This window comes from Leucopleurus acutus, assembly GCF_964270905.1.
Source record: "Leucopleurus acutus genome assembly, chromosome: 3".
NCBI classification, from domain to species: Eukaryota; Metazoa; Chordata; class Mammalia; order Artiodactyla; family Delphinidae; genus Leucopleurus; species Leucopleurus acutus.
The window spans coordinates 69,228,943-69,253,671 of NC_139145.1; positions in this window are offsets into that span (position 1 = coordinate 69,228,943).

The window sequence follows — 24,729 nt, forward strand, 5'->3', positions numbered from 1 at the left end:
TACAATAGCCAAGATATGGAAGCAACCTAAGTGTCCATCAATAGGAGGATGGATAAGGGAAACTTAAAATACTTTCAGTATTAAAAGTTTTTTAAATACTTAAAATATCATAAGTATATATATACACACACATATATACATACATGTACATATACACACATACATACACATATATACATACATACAGATACATACACACAATGAAATATTACTCAGCCGTAAAAAACTTTCCATTTGGACAACACGTATGGACCTAGAGTGTACTATGCTAAGTGAAATAAGTCAGACAGAGAAAGTTAAGTAACACATTATCTCACTTATATATGGAATCTAAAAAGCAAAACAAACAAACAAACCACACCACAAAGAGACTCAGATATGAAGGCATAGTTGCCAGAAGGGAGGGGGCTCATTAGTGAGTGAAATATAAGGAATTTAGAGGTATAAATCTCCAGTTATATAATAAATAAGTCATAGGGATATAATATCCAGCATTAAAAATATGTTCAATAATACTGTAATAACTTTGTATTGGGATAATTATTAGACTTTCCATGGTGATCATTTCATAATATGTGCAAATGTCAAATCATTATATAGTATACCTGAAACTAACATAATATTGTATGTCAACTGTATTTCAAATAAAAAATTAAGTTTTGAGCTATACAGTTAAAAAAGAGGCTAATGTAAATGAGTCTGGAAGAAGTAGGTTCATTTTGTTCATGTACGAAATGGAATGAATACTTCTCCACTTGCACCACAATCTCTCCTCAAGTCTCATTTCATAGCCCTCCTGGAGTCTGAAATTGGGTTGAAAGAAGGATATAGTAAAGAGGGGGAAAATGCACAAAAGCAGATGCCAGAAAAACATTTTGCCCACTTGACATTTTCGAGCGAACTTCATCCCTCTTGCATAATTTAGAACTGAAGCCCACGCCAGAGCTTCCATCTCTTACTTTCAGGCAGGTCCTAGATGAAGGGAGGGCTACAGCCAACCTCCATCTATAAGTTGAGTGACAGAAAGAGTTGGGAGTTGCTAATTTCCTGTGACAGCTTTTCGTGGTAGGGCAGATGTGAGGAGAATAGTAACAGCATGGGACCACATGGCATCTTAGATAGGTGTGCTCTTAGCCCCAGATCCTGGCTTTAAATTAATATGATTGAGTCACTTATGGCAGCAGTCCCCAACCTTTTTGGCACCAGGGACCAGTTTCATGGAAAACAATTTTTCCACGGGCTGGGGTTGTGGGGGGTGGGTGTCGAGGGATGGTTCAGGCGGTAAAGCAAGCGATGGTTCAGGCGGTAATGTGAGTGATGGGGAGCGATGGGGAGTGTCAGATGAAGCTTCGCTCGCTTGCCCGCCACTCACCTCCTGCTGTGTGGCCGGGTTCGTAACAGGCTGCGGACCAGTACTGGTCCATGGCCCAGGGGTTGGGGACCCCTGACTTATGGCACTGTCCCCAGAATAACAATATGTAGCAACCTTTAAAAGAAGTATTGTATGTGTAGGAGACCAGGAAAACCAGATCTAAATTTAGACCAGATCTAAATTTGACAATAAGGGAAGAGATGTATTAACACCAAGTCTATGACACTGTTCACAAAATTCCACATAAAGCCAGTTTCCATACAATTTTTTTTCTGGTTTTTTACAAATGGCTCCAGCTGTCTCTGTGAGGGTGAGCAACAGTTTGTGTGAGTAACACAGATATTTTATAAATGTGCATGAGCTTCAAAAGATGTTCAGCTTCCAAGAGGCGTTAGTAAAAATTTTTATGCCAATTTAAATAATAGGGAAATAATTAGTAACTGAATAAATATTTTAAAGACTAAATTATATGAAAAAGAAATTAAATTATATATAAAATTTGTGGTGTTTCCATAAAACGGAAACTTTTCTAAGCCTACTTATTTTCTGTCTTGCACACACATAGACACCATGCACACATACTTCCTTTTTCATCTTGAGTTTTCTTCTGAATAAGCAGACTTCACAGGCCTGGTCTTGATGCCAAAATGAACCCTTTTCTTTCACTGATTGAGATCTGGCTCAACAGCCAATGTTTCCAGCTGGGTCCTTACAGAGGGTGCATTCATATTTTATCCTAATTTATTCATTATCAAACATCAAACCTTTGGAAGATAAAACAAAGACCTAGTGAACAATGCAGGGAGAACTCACTGGTTTGTTTTCATCTTCACTCTCAGATGAAAGAACTCTTCAGTAGCACTGCCCACCCTACCAATACATCATGCAGGTAATTGGGGGGAGGGGGCAGGGAGAATGACAGCCTGGGCCAAATCGACCTTCTGCATCCACTGGTGCACACAATAACCTCCAACATCAAAAGTATCTAATGAGAACTTGAGAATCCACGGCATTATATTAGTTGACCCAATCTCGTAATTAAGTATCAAAAATCCCCAAGCTTTTCCGAACATTTACAAGTTACATAGCAAGATCTCTACTCATGCAAAACAAAAGATCTCAGTCATACTTTCCTTCTCAGAGGAAAGCTTTAATGACAGCTCTGGACAAGCACCAGATTTTCAATATCAAAGACCCCAGTTTCTGTGTTAGTTTTGTTGCTTCAAGATTGCATGATAATGGGTAAGTCACATATTTATTATTTTTAAAAAGAGAGTCTTACCTTCCTTAAGGGTGTTTGAGTAGATGAAATCATAATGTGGAAGTTGTTTCATAAAATGTGAAGTATTGTACAAAAGCTCAGCAAATCTATTATTATTATGACTAACCCTTATATAATTGCTTGTACTCATCCGATAAAGCAGCAAAGACAGCAACATCCTCCATTGTGATTAGCCTCACGTAGTAATGGTTGCAAATTTGTGATTTGACAGTACCATAGGAGCTCAAATATGGAGAATTTCTGCCCTACTTAAAACTCTAATAAATATTCTTTTGTTTAAAACATCAAATTATGTCAAAGTGTCATAACAACATGAAGAAAGAATAAATAAATATTGTCTTCTCTTGTTATTGACATGGATAAGAATCAGGAGACAACAGTTACAAAAATGCATGGCTATGCTGAGTGAGAAAGGAAGTAAATTCACAACCACCACGGTCTGAAACCAGATAAATCTTTAGAATCCTGGTTGGGTTGAGATTTTCCGTGGTGTCTTAACCAGTGATGACACCATTTTAGGTTAATGTTGCTGTTCTAGTCTAATCAGCCAACTCTGGACATATCACTGTGGAACTTGAAACTAGTCTGTGTCATATTTTTGGCTTTCTTGATCATTTGCAGTCTGAAAATGATTCACAGTTTATTGCAAAAGCTGTTCAACAATGTACTGACAGTCAAGTTATTCAGTGGATTTCCCATTCTCACTACCACCCACAGGCATCTGGTATTTTTGAGTGTTGGAACAGCGTCTTTCAAAATCAACCCCCAAAGATTTCTGACTCTACCTCCCTGATTGCTTACTGGCCCTCAAATGTCATAAAGCAGTTTGGTCACTTACTGTGTGGGTGACCCCAGCAAGGGATCATCTCCTTCTGGCCACTTCCTGGGTAATGATCAGACCAAAAAGAGTAGCGGGTTATGTATACATTAATTTGGAAAATTCAGGATTCTGCCAGGACCGTTTCTGGACATGACATCCCTTTCTTTCTAGTAATGGCAACTTCAGGCCAGCCTGGCTGGTACATTCTCCAAATGACAGCCTGGCCAAAGGGGGCTCCAAGGAATTCAAACTTGATTCTGATTCGGCTATCTGGAATTTTTGTTGGACTGACATGATCTTAGACCATAAGTGTAATGGCCACTTGGATAAGTACACTGCTCACCAAGGGGCTACATGTGCCAATGTGGGTTATAATGGGTCTCTGTATGTTTCAGAAAAATACCCTTTCCCATCTTGTACCTGTCCCTTCTTGATAAAAGTTCTGGGCATGGATAGGGGATATTTGGGTAAAAATTAAAGTTATAGCAATTAAAATGGGACACTCTAATTTTGTGGTGGTAGAGGGATAACAACCACCTTCACACCAAGGGAGGGGAAACGTTAGACCTTAGGAGTGATAGGGGTGGTGAGGATATATTAAAAAATTAAGATAGAAAGACCTACGGTAAAATCTTGAGCCAGGACAATGCTTGGGAAATCTTAAAATGCTGATTAAAAAGTGAGCTGACTCAAAGAACACTCTGGAGTGCCCTGGATATGTAAGATGATCATATTGGACACTGAGACACTTGTTTGATCCTGGGTCATGGCATTGGGTTGGAGCTACTGATGGTGACTACAGTGGGTTTACCTATGGGGCACATACTCTGCTAAGCACTTTAAGGAGTCAATTCAAAATACAGAAAAATTAATTAGGGAAGAGGTTTCTTAACATACACACACATCTTTGCTCTTGTTTTTACTTCTTTCAGCCCTCTAGGATTAATTTATCTCTAATAGATTCAACTCTAATAAGGCATCAATTTAATATTTGTTTACGGATAGAAACTTAAGTTGATTTTTATCACTTTACTTTTTAAAAAATGTGGACAAAGGAAGGTGATGATTCTTTGGCCTTCAGGAAGAAGGCAGAATTCTAGACAATTGAAGAAGAATTCACTACAGTAAGCACATAAAAAGGCATGAACATAAATCTTATTTTTCTTCCATGTACTATAAATTTAGAACAGTATACGTGCTTATATATACACACATATGTATCTATATCTCACACACAAATATGCATATATATGTAATATCATACCTATATACTTTAAATATTGACTGAAATGTTGATATATTTTTCTTCTAAATATTTTAGATAAAAATGATTAATTATAGCTTTTAAACTTTATTCTCATGCTTAAGATGAATTAGAATTTTAATTATATATATTTAAAATATGTCACATTAGAAAAATATAGCCATGTAAGTATTCTCAAAGAAGACCAGGAAAGTGCTAAAAACAATGGATTTTAAATTGTTTCCATGTTAAAAATCAGTTTGGGAACAGCTGTTTCAGAGTGCAGAACTCAGGATCTTTGTGACCTTTTTGGTCTTCAACTTATTTCATGGATTAAACTGTACATAATTTATTTATCTGAAAACATGACAGTAACCTCATCTTGTCTCGAAGACATTACATAACATCAGTTCTTTTATTTCCTTCTCTCTCCCTCTCTCTTTTCTTTCGAGTAACAAAGCTCTTCCGAAGCCATTGAGAGAGAGGTTTTCTCTTACAAAATCACAAAATATATTTTTGGAATAATAATTCCTTACTAAATATCAATACACCAATCACTAAAAAGGCCAAGAGATTAATTTTCAAATATTTACAGGGGAAATACCTTGAGAATTTTATAGGATTTTACTTCTTTCTTTTTCTTAGGATCATAAGTTAATTCTTAGTCTGTTGCTTTTCAATTAAAACGTATTTCTAGACTTAATTTTTAAGCTTTTTAAAAAAGAAGTTGGACAGGCACAGAACTTATTTCAGTAGTTATAAAATGCTATAAATACAAGCATATAAACTAGGAGTAAATGGTATATGTACAAAAGTAAGAAAATCTGAAAACAAAATTTACTGAGATTGAGGGTGGACAGACAGTACACAATTGGGAACACCTAAAAGAAAATCTGCCGTCTGTGCCAGAGACTTCCAGCTTTAATGTTATTTTATTCCCTGAAAAAATACTTTTAATAAGAATAAACTTTCAGATGGAATAGGTTTCCATATATTCTAAATAAAGATGCATATTTGTGAATACACTTGGTCTTATTTTAAATGAGTTATAAAAACTTATGCCACCCATTAGAAAGTGAAGTGCTTTTAACATACTCACATTATATCACCACTATTCCTTTGGGAAAAAAGTTTTAATTTTGGCAGAAATATCCACAACATTTAAACATTTACAATACAAGGAACAAGCTGGACCCTATCTATATCTGATGGACAACTTCAACGGAGTTTTAAGTTTTTACTCAATTTTCAGGTACCCATTCAGATCACGTTTCCATTACTTTCTGTTACGGTTGAAATTAATGAACGATTCTATGCAAAGGAAGTCTTTCTGAAGAACTCTGAGGTTTTCAAGTCTCTCTCCTCTTTCTCTATTTAGGGTACTTTCTTCCGAAAACTAATAAAGTGAATACATTTAGGAGAAAAGACTAAATTCTTTATGCTTAAAACCTTCATTTGAGAATCCAGTGTTTAGTGCTCTTTCTAAAAAATTGCAGATAGAGAATCAGAGCTTCTCAGTTGAATTACAGGACACTTCGACACAACAAAATAAAGACTGGGTGCAATAAAAGTGTAATAGTCTAATACCTGCCCTTTTTTTTTTTTTTTTTTTTTTTTTTTTTGCGGTACGCGGGCCTCTCACTGTTGTGGCCTCTCTCGTTGTGGATCACAGGCTCCGGACGCGCAGGCTCAGCGGCCATGGCTCACGGGCCTAGCCGCTCCACGGCATGTGGGATCTTCCCGGACCGGGGCACGAACACGTGTCCCCTGCATCGGCAGGCGGACTCTCAACCACTGCGCCACCAGGGAAGCCCCATAATGCCTTTTAAGAAGGAAAATTCCAGTGACAAAAACAAAATTCCAAGACCCAGCAGTACAGAGTACCTATTCTAGGTGTATAGAGGAGTCTTTATTTTAAAAAATTATTTATATTTACTTGAGTTATCTTAGTTTGCCTGCACAGTGATCATCTATATCTTTCTATATACATAGATACCATCATGGCATTATGAAAATGTCAGACTATACATTTACTTTGTCTTACAGTTTTTTTTAACTAACAAAAATGGATTTGAGAATTTAATCCTATGAGTTGTATGCAAATTCCTTTTTCTGAATTTGAAAAATAATACTGGTGCATGAAAATAATTCCAACACAGGAAAATTTTAAGATTAAAAACAAACAATTCCCTTTTGCTCTTTATCAATTCCCAGCATAATTTTCCACTGTAAACTTCTATTAATAATTATGAGATATGCTTTCAGATATTTTAATTTGTATACAAATAAGTGCATTTACCCTGCATCCAAATAGCTTTCACAAGGTTTCAGTATCAGTTCACTTGATTTCTCAATGACATTGATTGTTGAAATTTATTTATTTGAATATTCACATCTTCCATTACCTAGAGTTAGTCTTTTTAACTCCACCTATGCAAGTCCTACTTATCTATTCTAAGATGGAGTATCACATTCTCAAGGAAACTTTTGCTGCAGTCTCAGACCAAGTCAGTTGGTTCCCCAAACTGTTACTCTTTCCTTCACAGCACCCGTCAGAGTGATCATTTAAAATTTATTAATAAAGTATTTTGATTAATGACCCTTCACCACTGCAGCAAATCTCAAAAAGGACAGAGAGTATACATGTTTTGACTTCAGTTTAACCTCAACAAGTTGCAGAATCGCTGGAATACAGCGAGAACTTAATAAATTCTCATTAAATGAAGGAATGAAAAATAAATAAAAATCCTCTCAACAAAAGTCAGAGGACCTGAATAATAGTATTCAGAACCTCATACTTTTCTCTTTATTACACATTTTAGATGTATCTTTAAATTCTCTTGCAGCTTATTTCAGACCTGTTATCTTCCTCTAAGAGATTCACTTTGAGTGCCAGGTATAATTTGGTTTGTGCTTCATCTATTGCTTGAGGATAGACATGGAATTAAATTCACTTTGGGCTGGGAGAGCTGCAAAGTTAAAGGGCCTCCTGCTAGTCAAATTTGTGACGGTTTGGGTTGGGCTTCAATAAAGAATAATTATTGTAAATGATTGCAACACAATCTATGAAAATGCTTGGGCCTATGATGATACTTAATAAAAAAAACTCAAGTATCTATTCAAAGAAACTACTAATAGACTCTTTTCTTTGAAATTTGGCTACTAAAGAGAAATAATTAAAAATTTATTCCTCATTTAGATAGCAACTGGAGTCTAGGGTACTAAATAGCCCCATTTAATAAGGGAAAGCTAGAAAATTCTGTGAAAGAATTAGAAGGAATGATTGATTATTGCAGATCTTGATGGCAATAAAAATCCGGCAACAATTATCAATTAGTGTTGAAACCATAAGATGAATGGATGAAGGGAAACTGGACATCTATCTGTATGGCACAAAAGTCATAAACTAGAGATTACTTTTTGCTTGCATGGGGAAAAATCCAACTGTACAATGGTCCTTACTGAAAAGACACAGAAGCAAATTAAATCCATGGTATTGGGTTTCTCTTGTTTCAGACATTTTGGGACAATTGGGGAAGTTTGAATAAGAAATAATATAGCCTCTATATTATCTTATAAATAAGATTTCTTATAAATAAGGAAGTATTACTTTCAATGAGATAATATTCTGACTATGAAGGAAAATACTCTTATTTTTTAAGATGCATACCAAAGTTTAAAAATAAAGGCAAGGGCTTCCCTGGTGGCACAGTGGTTAAGAATCCGCCTGCCAATGCATGGGACACGGGTTCGAGCCCTGGTCTGGCAAGATCCCACATGCCGCAGAGCAACTAAGCCCATGCACCACAACTACTGAGCCCGCGTGTCACAACTACTGAAGCCCGCACATCTAGAGCCCGTGCTCTGCAACAAGAGAAGCCACCACAATGAGAAGCCTGCGCACCGCAACAAAGAGTAGTCCCTGCTCTCAGCAACTAGATAAAGCCCACGCGCTGCAATGAAGACCCAACGCAGCCAAAAATGAATAAATAAAATAAATAAATTTATAAAATAAATAAATAAAAATAAAGGCAAAATAAAGATGTTTTCTGACACATTTAAATTGAAAAGCTGTTATTAGTAGGTAATTATATCAAACGGGAAAAATATGACTCCAAAGGACAGGTATAAGACACAGGAGTGAAGACCAGAGAAAATGGAAAACTATAAATAAGCCTTCACATAAAATAATGAGTAATATCTATAGTACTTTAAAAAAGGAAAAAATCACATAGGCTTAAATATAATAATAAGTTGAGACTATATATTCTAAAGAGGAATGCAGGAGTTATGTGGGCCTAAGGCCTAGCTTCTTACAGTGTGTCTCATGGAGCAGGAGCATCTCACTCACCCAGGAGCTGATGAGAATGTGGGCTCTCAGGCCCACCCTAGACCTACTCAATTAGAAGCTGCATTTTAACAAGGTCCTGGAGTATCTCATATGAACCTTAAATTCAAGAGTCACTGAAGTCTGCAAGAGAGTAGAGATATTGTAGATTTAACCGTAGAGATAACTGTAGATTTCAAGTAAAGCATACTTGCAGAAATTATTAATGTAACCAAGCCAACTGAAGAATAGGAATATATTTTGCAATTTCCAAACTAGAAGAGGGAAGAAAATGAAGAGAAAATAATTTTTAAAAATGTAAGAAGTGAGAGGAAAATGTAGATGAGGCAAAACAACTAGAAAGCAGAAAACATGATAGACAATATAAATTCAAATATAAGAGTATAGGCCATAGGCCTAAAAAATTCTCTTGAAAGCCACTCACTGTTTCTCGTTCCTCCTAGTCTGGGATGAAACCTATGGTTCATATTCAAAGGGCGGGTGTTAGAGAATTTTTCTCAGAATCATGTCCAGTCACTTTCTCCCTATACTTCCACCTATTGATTTGAGAAGAACAGAAAACCAGGAGTAAATGTTGTGTGCGATTTCTGAATTTTATCTATTTCTGATGGCCAATATGGATTGTTGTTCAACCCCTTCCTCCATTTTATAGCTGCTTTGTTTGGCTTAGCTTTCTGGTATTTACCCATATTTTGGATAATACATATTTTTAGTTTTTGGAGATGCTAGAGATTGGGGAATTTCATTTTATCCAAGAATTCCAAGAATGTTTTTGGATAACCCTCATGTATGTGTGTATTAGTTATCTATTGCTGTGTAACAAATAATCCCAAGATTTAGAAGCTCAAGACAGTAAACATTAATCTCACAATATCTGAGGTCAGGGATCAGGCTACAGCTTAGCTGAGTGGTTCTGGTTCAGAGTGTCTCATCAGGTTGTTGTCACGATGTTGGCCAGGGCAGTATCATCTCAAGACTTGTATGGGGTTAAAGGATCTACTTCCAAGCTTATCCCCTGCTTGTTGCCAGGCCTCAGTGGCTCATGGGTTGTTGCACTGAGGGCCTTAATTCCTTGTCATATGGGTCTCTTCCTAGGGCTGCTAACAATATGACAGATGGTTTCCCCCATGGGGAGTGATCAGAGAAAAAAAGAGGCACTATCTTTTTAATCTGAACACAGAAGCAACATATTTCTGGCATATTCTTTTTGTTAGAGGCAAGTTGCTAAGTCTAGCACATGCTCACAGGTAGAAGAATGAAACATTACCTCTTGAATAAAGGAGCATTAAAGCATTTATGGGTAGAGTTTTAAAAGCACCACAATGTATATGAAGGACTATGATAAAGAATGAGGACTTGATACTGCTTTTTGCTGAGAGTAAAAATGAGGATATGGTTATTACAGAGTAAGAATTATACATCAAAAAGTGGCAGATAACACCATTTCTAGTCAATATATTTCTTCAATAGTTTTATTAATATAAAAGATTCATGTTCATTATATTAGAAAGTATAGGAAAATATGAATAAGAAAGTGATATATGCTCTTATTTTGATAACAGCAAATAACCGCTCTGTATTTTTCCATTATGCTACCTTTTCTTCCAAATGTTTTTATATTACATATTTTATATGCATATATGTATGCTGACAAGCCTCCCTCGCCTACCCCATACCTCTGTTTCTTCCCAAAGGCTTATGGTTTTGCATATTTTCACGTCTAAATCTTTCTTAGTCTCTGAAAGAGAACAATGGCTTCTGCTTAAACATAAATCTGAAAGGTACACAGTTTCTTTTTGTTTCTGTTTTTTGAAACTTGATTAATTTCCAATGGCATTGCTTTCCTTGTTCAAGCTGAATAAATATGAACTGATGTGTGATTTTGGCTGACTTCTTTTTTAAGAAGTAGGTTAAAATGGCACATTTTCTTATTTTTTCATTCCAATTTGGGTTTAATTATGAGAGACCTGTCAGAAAAAGAAAGCCAGAGAAAACAGCCAAAGATAATGCCTAATCACCATCCACCATAATTAAGCTTATGACAGTGCTAATCTTCTGGAACACTTAGGACCTGGCAGTCACTGGAGGCCCTTCAGTCATACTTTGCCCATTGTTTTGACATTTCCCAGCATCAGTCTCCAGAGGAGAAAGTTTTGTTTAAAGATTCATTTTTTTCTTTGCATTTAAAGTGAATCCATTTCAAATTTGAAACAAACATTTTATAGCAACTGTTGTAATCAACACCTGTGAATGCCTGAATATGAGTCATAGTGAAAATATGAATATACAGATTGTCCAACTTCATATTCTATCATGGATCCATTTGCTTACATGTGTACTAGCAGAAACATACATATAGTGGTATGTCTTTTTTGTTACTGTTGTTTGTTTTGTTTTGTGATTATGTGAAAAGAAAGAAAAATAAATATGCCTATTTTATGAAGGGCAAAAAACGCTAGGAATTATACTGAGCTGCCTATAGCAGAGACTTGAAATGTAACAGTGGCTTATACTTAATTTCAGAATGTCTTTTGCTCTCACATAACGTGAGCTAGGATGCTGACTTCATAAACTTTTTGCGCCCCCGTGAGGCATGCGGGATCTTATTTCCCCAACCAGTGATTGAACCAGCACCCCCTGCAGTGGAAGTGCCGAGTCTTGACCACCACTGGACCACCAGAGAAGTCCGACTTCATAAACTTGTCAGGGCCCAGGTTCCTCATATGCTTTTGCTCCACGATCCTTAATGTGTATCTTCTATCCTCAAATTCATTATATGCACACAAGATGGTTTACTGTGCACCCATAATCATGACTGCATTGCAGATAGGAAGATAAAGGAAAAGAGAAAAGCAAAAGATCCCCGCTAGTTCCAGAGCTCTTGAAGAATTTTCCCCAAGCTCACTCAGTAGGTTCTGCTCACATGTTAGTAGCCACCCCCATAAACAAGGGAGGTCAGAAAATATAACTTTTTGGATAGGCACATAGCTGCTCCCAACAATAGAGAGATTCTGAAAATAATCAAGAAGAGTAGATAGTCAGTCAACATATAGGCTATATGAGGGAAAATTTGACTTTATACCAACTAGTCAAGGGTTAGAAATGACGAGTGCTAATATTCTTTAAGTGTCATCATCAATAATAGATTCTTGATGGTCATGAACTCACATAAAACTCTGTCTGCTCAAGCATTGAGGCTAATTGTAAATTGTATAAATATTATAATGGCAAACATTTAATCTGTTATACATAAGGGTGAGGTCTCAGGATTGTTTTATTTTAATCTTATGTATGTAGGTTCTTAATACGTGAAGAAGCCCTAGCAGCTCAACGTGAGTGAGGCTATGTAATTGCTAACAGCTCAACTGCTTTTCAGCCTACCATTCTTCCAGACCTTGATGTAGATCTCTGCACATGGTTTCTGGAAAAGAACAACCAGTAGAGGGTACTGATTGAAGAGGAAGTGAAATCACAATGCCATTTTACATTTACATAAGATTTTAAACTAAAAACAAAGAAAAACTTCTCATGCATATTATTTTAAAAGAACATATTACAACAATTCTGTGAGATGGATAGGTATTCTTATCACTGCCACTGATAGGAAAACAATTCACCCTAGAATGATCATACAACTTGCATAACACCATCAAAAACATTCACAGTCTAGATATCTCTCCAATATGGATCATCTTCCAATTCCACAATTCTTACAAGAGGCAGAAAAAAACCTAGGTCATTCTCTCTCAGAAAAGGAAACTCAAGACAGTCAAGTATCTGAATTCATGGGCACTAAGGAACCACAACAACATAATAAAAGCTAAGTCTCTTTAATTAAGGGACCATTGAGCCCACTGTGCTGACAGGCCTGGAGCTGTGGAAGAGGCAGGTTACACCTATTTGAGTCATATGACTCTTTTACTGTCAATGATCATTTGGAATACATATGTGGGGAGTATAGATATGGGGTATCATTGGCAGAGGGGGTAACAGCTACTCAAACAGGAAGTAACCAGGACAATATTATGACCTGGATCACACTTTCATTATGTAAAATGGAAGTCTCTGGAAAGAGAGCTTTTTAGAGTCAAAATTTCATTTGTTGGAAAACACGATTGGAATTTAACTAAACTGATTATAAAAGACAGCTGTTGTCATTCATTTTCCAATGTGAATGTAGGTGAAACAGCAACATTCTTCAGTGAAGCTGAAGTTCAAGTTTTATAAGGCAATACTTGTTGCTAAACTACTCTAAAAAGACATCATAGGGCTTCCCTGGTGGCGCAGTGGTTGGGGGTCCGCCTGCCGATGCAGGGGACACGGGTTCGTGCCCCGGTCCGGGAGGATCCCGCGTGCCGCGGAGCGGCTGGGCCCGTGAGCCATGGCCGCTGGGCCTGCGAGTCCGGAGCCTGTGCTCCGCAGCGGGAGAGGCCGCAGCGGTGAGAGGCCCGCGTGCCGCAAAAAAAAAAAAAAAAAAAGACATCATAGATGACTTATTATTTGGTTCTCTCTTTTAATAGGTTGAATACAAGCTCTGAATATCTGCTCCTGTCTTAAACTATAACATCCAGTTATGCATATTCCATAGTTTTGCTGTACAGCTCAAAACAGGCCTAACATAATTAATCAAGAAAATGACTCATGGGTGGCTATGACTCAGTCATGAACTGCCACTGTTAATATGCAAACATAATACATATTCATGCATAAGCAGGAGGGTAGATTGCATCATCACTTTGTTAGACTAAGTCTTATAATGAATGCTTGACAAATACTATAAACTATTTTATGTGATACATCACATTTTCTATGCGAAAGGAACTTGGAAAGAGTATAGAGGAAACTACAATAGTAACTCAAAGGGCTAAAAAAGGTAGATAGATGATAGAAGATTGAAATATTTATTTTTAAGAAGAAAAGTTCCAAGACTACCTAATTGCATACTGTCAAGTACATTATAAAATTGTAGGTTTGGGCCATATATGTTAATATTCAGTGAAGAGAACAAAATAGGTATAATATAACAAGATACCTTTAAAATATAAATATGTAGAAAATTCTTAAGTATAGATGCTGTTAACAAGAACAACTGCTAAGAGAATTTGGAAAATTTCCTTCCTCAACTTACCTTATGAATATATATTCAACATAGTAGGGCTTGTTGGATGAATGATGAGATTTGCACTGTGATAATAGTAGTAGTGTAGGACACTTGGAGTGTAGTGACTCAAGAAGTAGTTGGGTGCCATACTGTAAACGAAATGTAACCCAAACTATGTGGTTTGAAAATTATTCTGGAAGCAAAGCAAAAAGTAGAAGATAATTTTAAACTAGAGAATGACACAATTAACTTTATTCTAGGAGAGTAATTTCAGCAGAAACTTGATCATCCTGTAAGATCTAGGTTTCATTATAATAATTGCTGAGTGTTTAAACTCTATATAAGACACTTTACCAGAGTCAAAAACTGTCTATAAAAATGTTGGAAAGATGGGCTTCCCTGGTGGCACAGTAGTTAAGAATCCACCTGCCAATGCAGAGTCATGGGTTCGAGCCCTGGTCCAGGAAGATCCCACGTGCCATGGAGCAACTAAGCCCATGCGCCACAACTACTGAGACTGAACTCTAAAGCCCACGAGCCACAACTATGGAGCCTGCGAGCCACAAGTACTGAAGCCCACGTGCCTAGAGCCCGTGCTCCAAAACAAGAGAAGCCACCGCAATGAGAAGCCCGCGCACTGCAACAAAGGGTAGCCCCCACTCGCCGCAACTAGAGGAAGCCCGTGCGCAGCAACGAAGACACAACACAGCCAAAAATTAAAAAAAAAAAAAAATGTTGGAAAGAGATATAAAGAGAAGTAAACTTATTCTTGCTTCAACATTCTTAGGGTCCTCATTGTAAGTAAAAAGGGTTAAAATAGATGTACTTTAAAGATCTCTTATAGCTTTAAATTCTCTGAGTCTATGATTTTTAGGGATACACAAAGTATATCCAGGACTATTCAGCTGGAATCTAGTGGTTTAAAATACTGAAACATTTATTAATTTTTGGTTGAATATCTGCTGTCCTTTGCCTTAAAAAATGTTTTTCTCCTCTATAATACCATATCAAACAATTTAATCTGAAGAGATTTATTATGTAAGTAGAAATGCCGAATTGTGATATCCTCAGAAAGTATGTTTTAAATTTAGGAGGTCTTCCCTACTGCCAGTACAGTCACAGTTAATTTGGACACAGACTTACTTTGCACTTAGACAGAGCCTTAAGATCTCTACAAGATACCAGACTCCTTATGGGCCCAAAATTCTACCTGTATTGATAAGATTATTGAAGCTAAACCCACCAAGTACATATTGACACATCCAAACATTTCCCCAAACTTGTACAACACCATTTGAAACCAGAAGAAAAAGAAGGAATAAGACCTTTCTTGAAGGACTAACAGACAAAGGACTCATCCCTGCAGTAGCCCTTGTAAGTATTATTTTTCCTTCAACTCCACCTGAAACATATTTTACAGTTATGGATTGAAGTTCTGCTTCCTTTCAAATCCATTTACATTTAGGTAGTCAACACTTGTTCACTTTTACTTGGGAGAATCAACTACTATACATGGACTGTCATGCCACCAGGATTTAATGAGCTTTGTCTTTTCACAGGCTCTGCAAGATCTCGAATTCACCAATAATTCCACCCTCATCCAAAAATGTGGATTATCTTTGGCAAAACTTAAGATAAAAAAAATTCCAGGGCTTCCCTGGTGGCACAGTGGTTGGGAGTCTGCCTGCCGATGCAGGGGACACGGGTTTGTGCCCTGGTCCGGGAGGATCCCGTGTGCCGCGGAGCGGCTGGGCCTGTGAGCCATGGCCGCTGAGCCTGCGCGTCCAGAGCCTGTGCTCCGCAACGGGAGAGGCCACAACAGTGAGAGGGCCGCGTACGGCAAAAAAAAAAAAAAATCCAAAACTCATCTTCCACAAAAAGAACATGAAGTATCAAGAAAAAAAACCTATAATTTGCCGCCTGACTGAGGCATAATATGCCTCAGGAGGTAATCCTCTTACCTCTAATTGACCTTAAGTCATTGAAAGCACCCCTAGGCAGGTAATGAAGACACCACTCAGGAGAATTTTAGTTCTCACGAGCTTTTTCAGACACTGGGTTCCCACTTTCTCTGAAATCATTTTCTCCCGTTAGGTTCCCAACAAGAAACTGCATTTTGCAAACTGAAGTTAGCTCTAACAACTCCCTACTTCAGGTTTGCCTAACTTCACAAACGGTTCTCTCTATGCATTCATACACCATCTGGTCAGGTTTATAGCCAATTACAGTATTTCTCTTGATCCATTAACAAAGGCTATCCCATCTTTCCTCAAGCTGTAGAAGCTGCTGTACAACACAGGAAGGCTTCTGTTGACATAATTTTTGAGATCTTTCATGAGTCTAATGTTCCTCTGACTGAATAAACTTTGAAACTTACTGAAAAATACTTATTTCATCACAAGCTGGCTTACATTTCATGAATATTATTATATTCTCCTTTATATATTACTACTCATCATAGTAACACGTAAACGTCAAACTCTCTGCTTCTTTTATCAAAAGAAAGAGAAACAAGTGTTTAGTATCTGTCTCAGAATTGTCCATGCCCCAAGTACACTTATAAGAAACTCCTTAGGAAAATCTAGACTTGACTCTTTACTGATGGAGCACGTACAGAAATGAGAAATTATTAGTCTGGCTATTCTGTTATAGATTTGACTTCAACCTCAGAATATAATCCCATAATGAGGTAAATCAGTTCAAATGACAAAACTGACTGCCTTCACTAGAAGTTTCCAACTAGCTAGAGAAAAAAAAGTTGATTTATAAACACACTGTAGATATATCTCTGGGTGTCCATGACATTGAGATGTCTTGAAAATAGTGAGTCTTCCTAATCTCAGAAGAAACCCTAAAACAGTGGACAAGCCAAGGAACTTTTATAGACACCCTAATGGTGCAAAGGAAGTTTCTATTATAAAGGCACTTAAAAGAGTCATTAAAAACTGGCTGATTTAAGTGTTAAGGGACTGCCCTGGCTCACTGTTATACTGTCCAGGCCATCCTTGCAAAGAGACTTGTGACATATCTCCAAACCAAGTCTTCAGTTGAGTTCAAACATACCATTATAGAATGCCACAATTCAGCCTCAACATCAGATAAAAAATACTGTAAATGACTGGGATATAAACTACATTAAAAGACTACCTGACATTCTTAGGATGGTAACCTGGTTGAGGCAGAGGAGGTCATGTGAAACCTTGTTCAGATCTTACCATGAGCTCTTTCCACCACAGCAGGAATAAATTGTCCACTGTTCTAAAGCAACAGCGTAGGCAAATTTTTTAAAAAAATCATGGAGTATGTCTTTTGTCCATGCCTCACCTGCCAACAGTACAATTCTAGCAAAATTGTCAAGGTGGGACATGGACAGAAGTCAAACTTCAGGACCCATGTAAATACCTTAAAATGGACTCCATACTAGTACCCACTGCAATGGAATATGAATCTGCTCTCACTGTTGTCTGCTTATTTTCAGGATGGGATGAGTCCTTTCTGTCTTGAAGAGCTACAATTCTGAGAACACCAAAAACGCAACTCAGTTTCATGTTTCTTGCTTGGGAAACCCTAAACTACCTTTAGAATTACTGTCATTAATAAATTCTACAAAGCACTACCACTTAATCAAATACACCATTGTCTTTGCCACGTGTTGGCAAACAATGGCTCATGGGAAAAATCCAGTCTTCTGTTTTTAAAAATAAAGTTTTATTAGAACACAAATTCATTTCATATTGTCTATTACCACTTATATGATAAGCAGCAGAGTTGAGTAGTTACCCTAGTTACCAAAGGGTCCACAAACCTAAATTATTTATTATCTGACACTTTATAAAAAATGTTTGTTGATCCCAAGTCTGTACCATTCTCCATCTGCAGGCAAATGGAAGGAATTCTTATGTTAAACTGAGCCAAACTTTCCAAAACAGTTGAACTTCCTCGGCCCAATGTAATGTTCATAGCTATAGTTCCAAAGACATCAACTTATTTGGCAGTTAGTTGGCTCTCTAGAAGTTAGAAAAGGCTAACTCATAAATCCAATGATATCACTTATGATCTCTGGCTCTACTTTGTTGCAAGATGACATGGTCATATAGTGCAGGGAACTCATACAGTACACACGGTCTTATCAAAAGATATGGGCGATTTTTCCTCAATGTCCAACTAATCAACTCTTGCATGATCCAAAACCTGGAGACTTGGTGTTTTGGAATAGACATCAAGATGAAAACAGCCTTTGAACACTTTTGAAAGAAATTTATTAGCTACTCTGAACAACAAATGCAGAGGTAAATCTTCAAGACATTGATTCATAGATCTATAAATTCCGGTTAAAGAGACAAACATCATCTTTGGACCATTGGAGGGCCAAGTAGAAAACTTAACCTTAGGTGAATGACACAGTCTGTTTCATGTTTTGAAATGATCACTTATGCTATTGGCTGTAAAACAACTTGAAGAGAGGAAAAAGCAGGAAAGGAGAATTATTAAATGGCTATTGCAACTGTCTAGGAAGAGAGAATTATGTTTTGTATAAAGAAGAGAGAATTACATCTATTATATTTAATATTTTTAAAATTTTCTGTGAATTATGAAATATCTATATTAGCAGAAAATACAGAGGTAATAAATATAATTTGAAAATATTGTGTTTAACTCCAGTCACGGGCAAAGAAAACTCACTATATCAAGCAGGAAGTTCCCACCTAAGAAGGGAGTAGATGGAGATATTTCCAAGGGCAATAAAAGAGAGCTGTCCAGAGAGAGAAATGTGAGGAGCGAATGGTCAGCTGGACTTTTATTACTCCAGACTGAAAATCTGGTTTCAGAGTGGGTAATGGTTGGGAAAAAACAAATAAACTTAAGACAGTCCCAAGCAGTGAGTCTTATTTTTGGCTTGCTTAAGTACAGAATGGAAAAATTTTAAATCTTTTTAATGAAGTCTGTATACAACATGTGCTACCAGATAGTGAGCTACAAGTGGCTGAGAGAGAGGTTGCCTACCAATTTCTCAGAAGTTTTCATGTGTTTTCAGTAGGAAGGTAAAAGACAGCTGAGGACTGGGCCAGCAGTTCTGTCATAAGCCTGCCAGGATGAGGGATAGGGCATTCTATTTCAGTTGCCCCTGAAAATTATGGGTAATCCTTAGGGGTGGTCTGTTTTAAGAGAAAGAACAAAGTTGGGGCAAGGTGTTCATGAAGGACCAGTGAAACCCAACCAAAGCAAGTGAACTGGTCTTGAGTTTATCAGCAGTACACATCAACAGGAAGTGTGTCATTAGGGTGTCCAGTGATGTAGCAGAGAGGAAACTGCCACAGAGACCAATAATGATCCAGAGGACAGCACAAGATGAAGATCAATTACAGAAATTAATAAAACATTTTATTCATAATCTAGTAGCAGGAAATAAATGAATTATTGACAATTGTGCAATCTTAGAAAACTTTCTCCTTTTCTTAAGAGAATATTCAAATGACGGGTGATTGAGCAAGTCTGGTAATCTGAAGTTAAATCCTTTCAAATTATTTTAGAGTTTGAAGCATCTCAGAGATAAAGATAATTGACATTCTAAAAAGATACCATAGGCTTTGAAATTGGAAGAGATGAGAGTCAGTCTCTGGTTTCCTGGTAGACCTAATTCAGAATGGTCAGCATCTTAGTCCATTCTGGCTGCTATAACAAAATACCACTAACTAGGTAGCTTTATAAAAAACAGAAATTTACTGATCATAGTCCTGGAAGCTGGGAATTTAAAGATCAAAGTGCCACTATGATTGTGTTCTGGTGAGGCCCCCTCTTCCTAGTTCACAGATGGTACCTTCTTCCTGTGTCTTCCCATGGTGGGAGGGACCAGGATCCCTCTGGAACCTTTCTAAGTCACTAATCCCATTCATAAGGGCTCTGCCTGCATGATCTAGGCACCGCCCAACGGCCCCATTTCCTGATACTGACATCTATGGGGGTTAGGATTTTAAGATATGAATTTGGAGGGGCCACAAACATTCAGACCACATTGGTCAGCTCTAGAAAATGATGATGTCTATCAAGGAGAACTAAGTAGTCCTGCTGCTGTGAAGGAGAGTTAAAGACCATCATTTCACCAACAGGAGAACCAGCCCTCAAACTGGATAATCGGCGATTTCAGAGGCCATAATATAACCAAGTGTCATAGGTAAGGGTTCAGGGTAAGTTTTCAGAAGACAAAGACCAGAAGATCTCCAAGAACCAAAAAAGAAGGAATTCAGGTTAACAAAGGTACAGGTTAAACTAATGTATAGAAAAATATTTTCAGGGGACCCAGAGACAAGGACAGGCTTCATAAGATTAAAAGATCAGCAAAAGAGTGAAGATGTGGCCAGAGGTCCCAGAAATGTAAGGATAGAAAGATGGTGGATTTGTACAAGATTTAACTAAGAAAATTCAGTTTCTCAAATGGAATGATGTTTTAGTAGACTTGAACACTGTGTACTCTGAACTCGGGTTTATGTCTTTATCTAAACATCAAGGCCAATTAAGGAATATTTATCCAATCAACCTTTCCTTTGCTTGTTGTTACTTGATACACTTCATTTTCAACCCTCTAAATGCTTTCATTGTTTTGCTTGGTTTTACTGAAATTCCTTCTTCAATTAGCTCTTTAGAGTATATTCCAATTTGTTAAGGTTAAGACTTAGGTCCATGCTGTTTTGAAAATGTCGGTTATGGAGAAGAGCCACGTGTCGAGGCAGCAGTGCCCATCTGTTTGTTTGTCCCTGAGAGATCCAGGAAACTGGTGGGAACAGGCAGTAGAAATGAAAGCAGAGTGTAATCCAGACTAATGTTGACCCCTTCCTTCTGGATTCTTCTTGCCTGGCAGGAACATAAATGGGACTGTAACTGACACTGGAGAGTTCCTGTATTATCTATGCTCCCCTTCTTCCATTAATTATAGGACTCTCACTTGCTATCTGTGTGTATAGCTACTAAGTTAAAGACTATAATTTCCAACTGCCATAGTAGAAAGGAGGGGCCAGGGAAAAGTGACCCAAAGGGAGGTGTGCAACTTTGACAGTATGTTCTAAAAGGATCAAGCCCTCCCCTCTATTTGCCGCATTTCACTACCTAGAATGAAACGTAATAGCAAGAACTTGGGCAACTTTTACTGACTGTTAGATGGAAGACTCTTATTATACATGGCAGAGCTACACAGTGGAAACATTCTGGGTTTCTAATAACTGTGATACCTCCCTACAGTCCTGGACCAACTCCTGTAATTTTATACAAGAGAGAAAGAAATGTCTACTTCTTAAGTTCTTGTTTACTCAATCTGTTACAGCAGTAAAATCAGTTCTGTAGGTCGCAGACTAAAATAATCTACAAAAACAAATATTTTTTACGTGTATTGGTAACATTTGTGGAATCATCCAGCTCCATACCAAATCTTCTCATTTCCAATGCATACAGAGAAAATCTAAAATCATAACATCAAGATATTAAAATTTTTATGAAAATACTGTCATTGTCCATTCGCAGCTTGCCAAGATAAATGTGATATATCTGTCAGTTTTACTAGATGGGTCATATCCTAGATTTAAATTCTTATCTGCTCTGCTCCAAAGCCTATGGTTTATTATCACCTTTTATCGCATCCCTTTCTTATTATGGCGTTAAATATAAAATTAGCATCAATTTTAAAATCAACACTTGATAATTTTAATGTATTCGTCCAAATGTCAGGAATTTTTATCAATTTTTCTCTATTGTCAACAGTACTTCAGAGGAAAAATTTGGTAAAAAAAAAAATTTGTAATTTTACTTTACGAATCTAAGGAATTGTAATATTGAAACCTAGTCCATTGACTCTCTGTCCAGAATAAACAGTTAATGACATTTTTTTTCTCCATCGTTTTTCTATTTTACATTTAGTATATATGACTTGTCCTTGTGAAGGAGAATGTTCACTTCCATTCATTGAGTATGTAAATATAAGGCATTGCATATATTTAAGTAGATATTTTATTTCAGTTTTATGGCAGCTATGTGATAAGTGCTATTATTTTTACAGAAAAGAAATTGAGTTTCAGGGAACTAAAAAAACTGACCAAAAAATAAGTGAAGCATTTAACAGTATACATTTGGAAATATTAAAGCTTTAGAATTATATATTACTTGAATAAAAATGTTTATTTCAAATGAAAAGAGTATTTTTCCTCATATTTTCCCCAAAGAAAGTAAACCACTATTACAGCCATCCAACTCAGAAAGCATCATCAAAACTGGTAAAAAATTTCCAATATCAGCAATCTACTGAAAATTAGTGGGTTATGAAACCACGTTTCAAGCTTTTATGTAACGTTTACTACAACATAACAAATATATGCATTACAGAAATAATAAGTGAAATATACACCCATTCCCAGAAATATAGATATATTTATAAACATCCTTGATGTCTTATATTTTCTCAACTATCATAAAGATTTAAAATATACAAAACTTTTGTCTAGTTTTTAGGTTGACATCATATGTCAGGTCAGTTAAAGTCATGAAACGGCATAATGTTGCTAACAAGCCTGTGAAAGAGGAACTCTTGTTCTTATTTTATAGAAGGTCAACCAAAAGAGATTATTTTGTCCAAGGATGCCCAGCTAAACAAAACTGAGATGGAAATAGATCCTAAACCAATTTTTAAAAGTCAGCATTAAAATTGCACAACTCCAAAAAAAAGAATTGTGGTCTGTCTGTTGTTGACAACATGCAGGAATTAATTGTACTGGCTTGGACTTAACATCTCATCTTCGTTTAGTTTTGTATCTTTGGGTAAAATATTTAGTCTAAGTGTAACACCTCTAAAATAGGAACCCAGTTCTGACCATATAAGGTTGTGTACAGTATCAAAAGTGATATGCAAAGTACAGGCACTTGCACATATCAGTAAATAGTTAAAGGGTTGTTAATATTTTATCACTTTTGAAGTGATAATTTAGTTTTCCATTTGAAAGCATAGACAGTTTTTCCAAGGGGGAATGTCAAGGGAAAGATAATATTTTTAAATGAATTGAAAGACATAGTTCCATGGATAAGAACCAAGAGCTGCAAGCCCTAGAAACGCAGTTCTTGTGCTTGTTTTGCTAAGTATACCTCTTCTCATTGCTTCCCACAGTAACTGGCCCTTTGTAAGCACTCAATAAATATTTGTTATTAGACTGACTATTTTATTTCATGAAAAGGCAAAAAGACAGAAACTATATGTGTGAATAAAATTTTTGATAGATTTCATATATTTAGGAATGTAGTTACTGATTTCTTTTATAGGGCATTATTAAGTCAATGTTGAAGGCAAATTAAACAAGAAGAGCCTCAAAAGAAATCTTAAAGCAATTTTAATCTATGACACTCCTTTCCGAAGAATATTACTGGGCTAATTAAAGAAAGCTGAATTCAAGGATGTCTGTACTCCAAGCTCAGTGAACCCTGAGATTTCTCAATACTAATTTTCTGAGGTTCTAAACTATTGCCTTTCTTAATATTAATTTATAAAAACAATGAACTGTATAGGTTCTTTTAAAAAAATAAAAGAAGAGGTAATGCCATTTTAATCTAAAAGCAAAGTATATCCTTAACAAGCATGATAGAAACTTAGAAGTTATTATACACAAGGTGCATTTCATTACATAAAAATTAAAATTTTAATACTAACTCATTTAGAAAAATCTATCAGAAATAAATTGAAAAACACAGAGGACCAACTGGGAAAATTTTTTTCTATAATATAAGCAAAGGAGCTTTTATTGTTGTTGTTTCAGCTCCCAAGGAATTTCGTTTCTACGAATTTTCCACACAAATAGTCTAACAATTCATAGAAGTTATTTGCAGCACCTCTGGAAAGGAAGTAGCCTGGAAACAGGATTAGTTAGATAAATCATATTATCTCTACACCATTTTATACTTAGTATACTCATTAAAATAAATGTCTTAGCTATGAAAAGATTTATAAGTTATGTCAGGTAAAAAGAGAGACTTCCTAAACATTATTTATAGTGTGGTTCTATTGACAGTTCTGGAGGGATGCAGAAGAAAACATACTCCTGGGTGAGCAGTTTGAGATTGGGAGAGAGGATTTGTAATACTTATGTAATACGTACTTGTAGTGTTAACGTTTTTTTCACAGAAGACAGTTATTACTTCTAAGTATTTTTTAAAAGAATGAAAACCATCTTTCATATTAAATGGGAAAATGGTACCTTATTTTTTAAGGAATGTAATTTTCTTTTGTAATTTTGAAGTAAAACTTCTTTACCTCTTTTCAGCCACAGCAAGTTTAACGGGTTTAATCTCAAGACAATGCAATTTTGAAAGTAAATTTACTATTCTGTATTCACACAGTAGCGAGAAAGTAGTGAAGGGGTTTACAGTAACAATTATTTATGACATTCTATGTAAGAATTTCTTCAACGGGAATAATTCTTCTTAAGTGAAAAACTAATTTGAAATACATTCTCTTTCACCAGTCAGAAATCTGAAATTTAGTATTCCCTCTCTTCAAAGGAAGATCTGAGATCTTCTGAAAGCACAGGAAAGAGC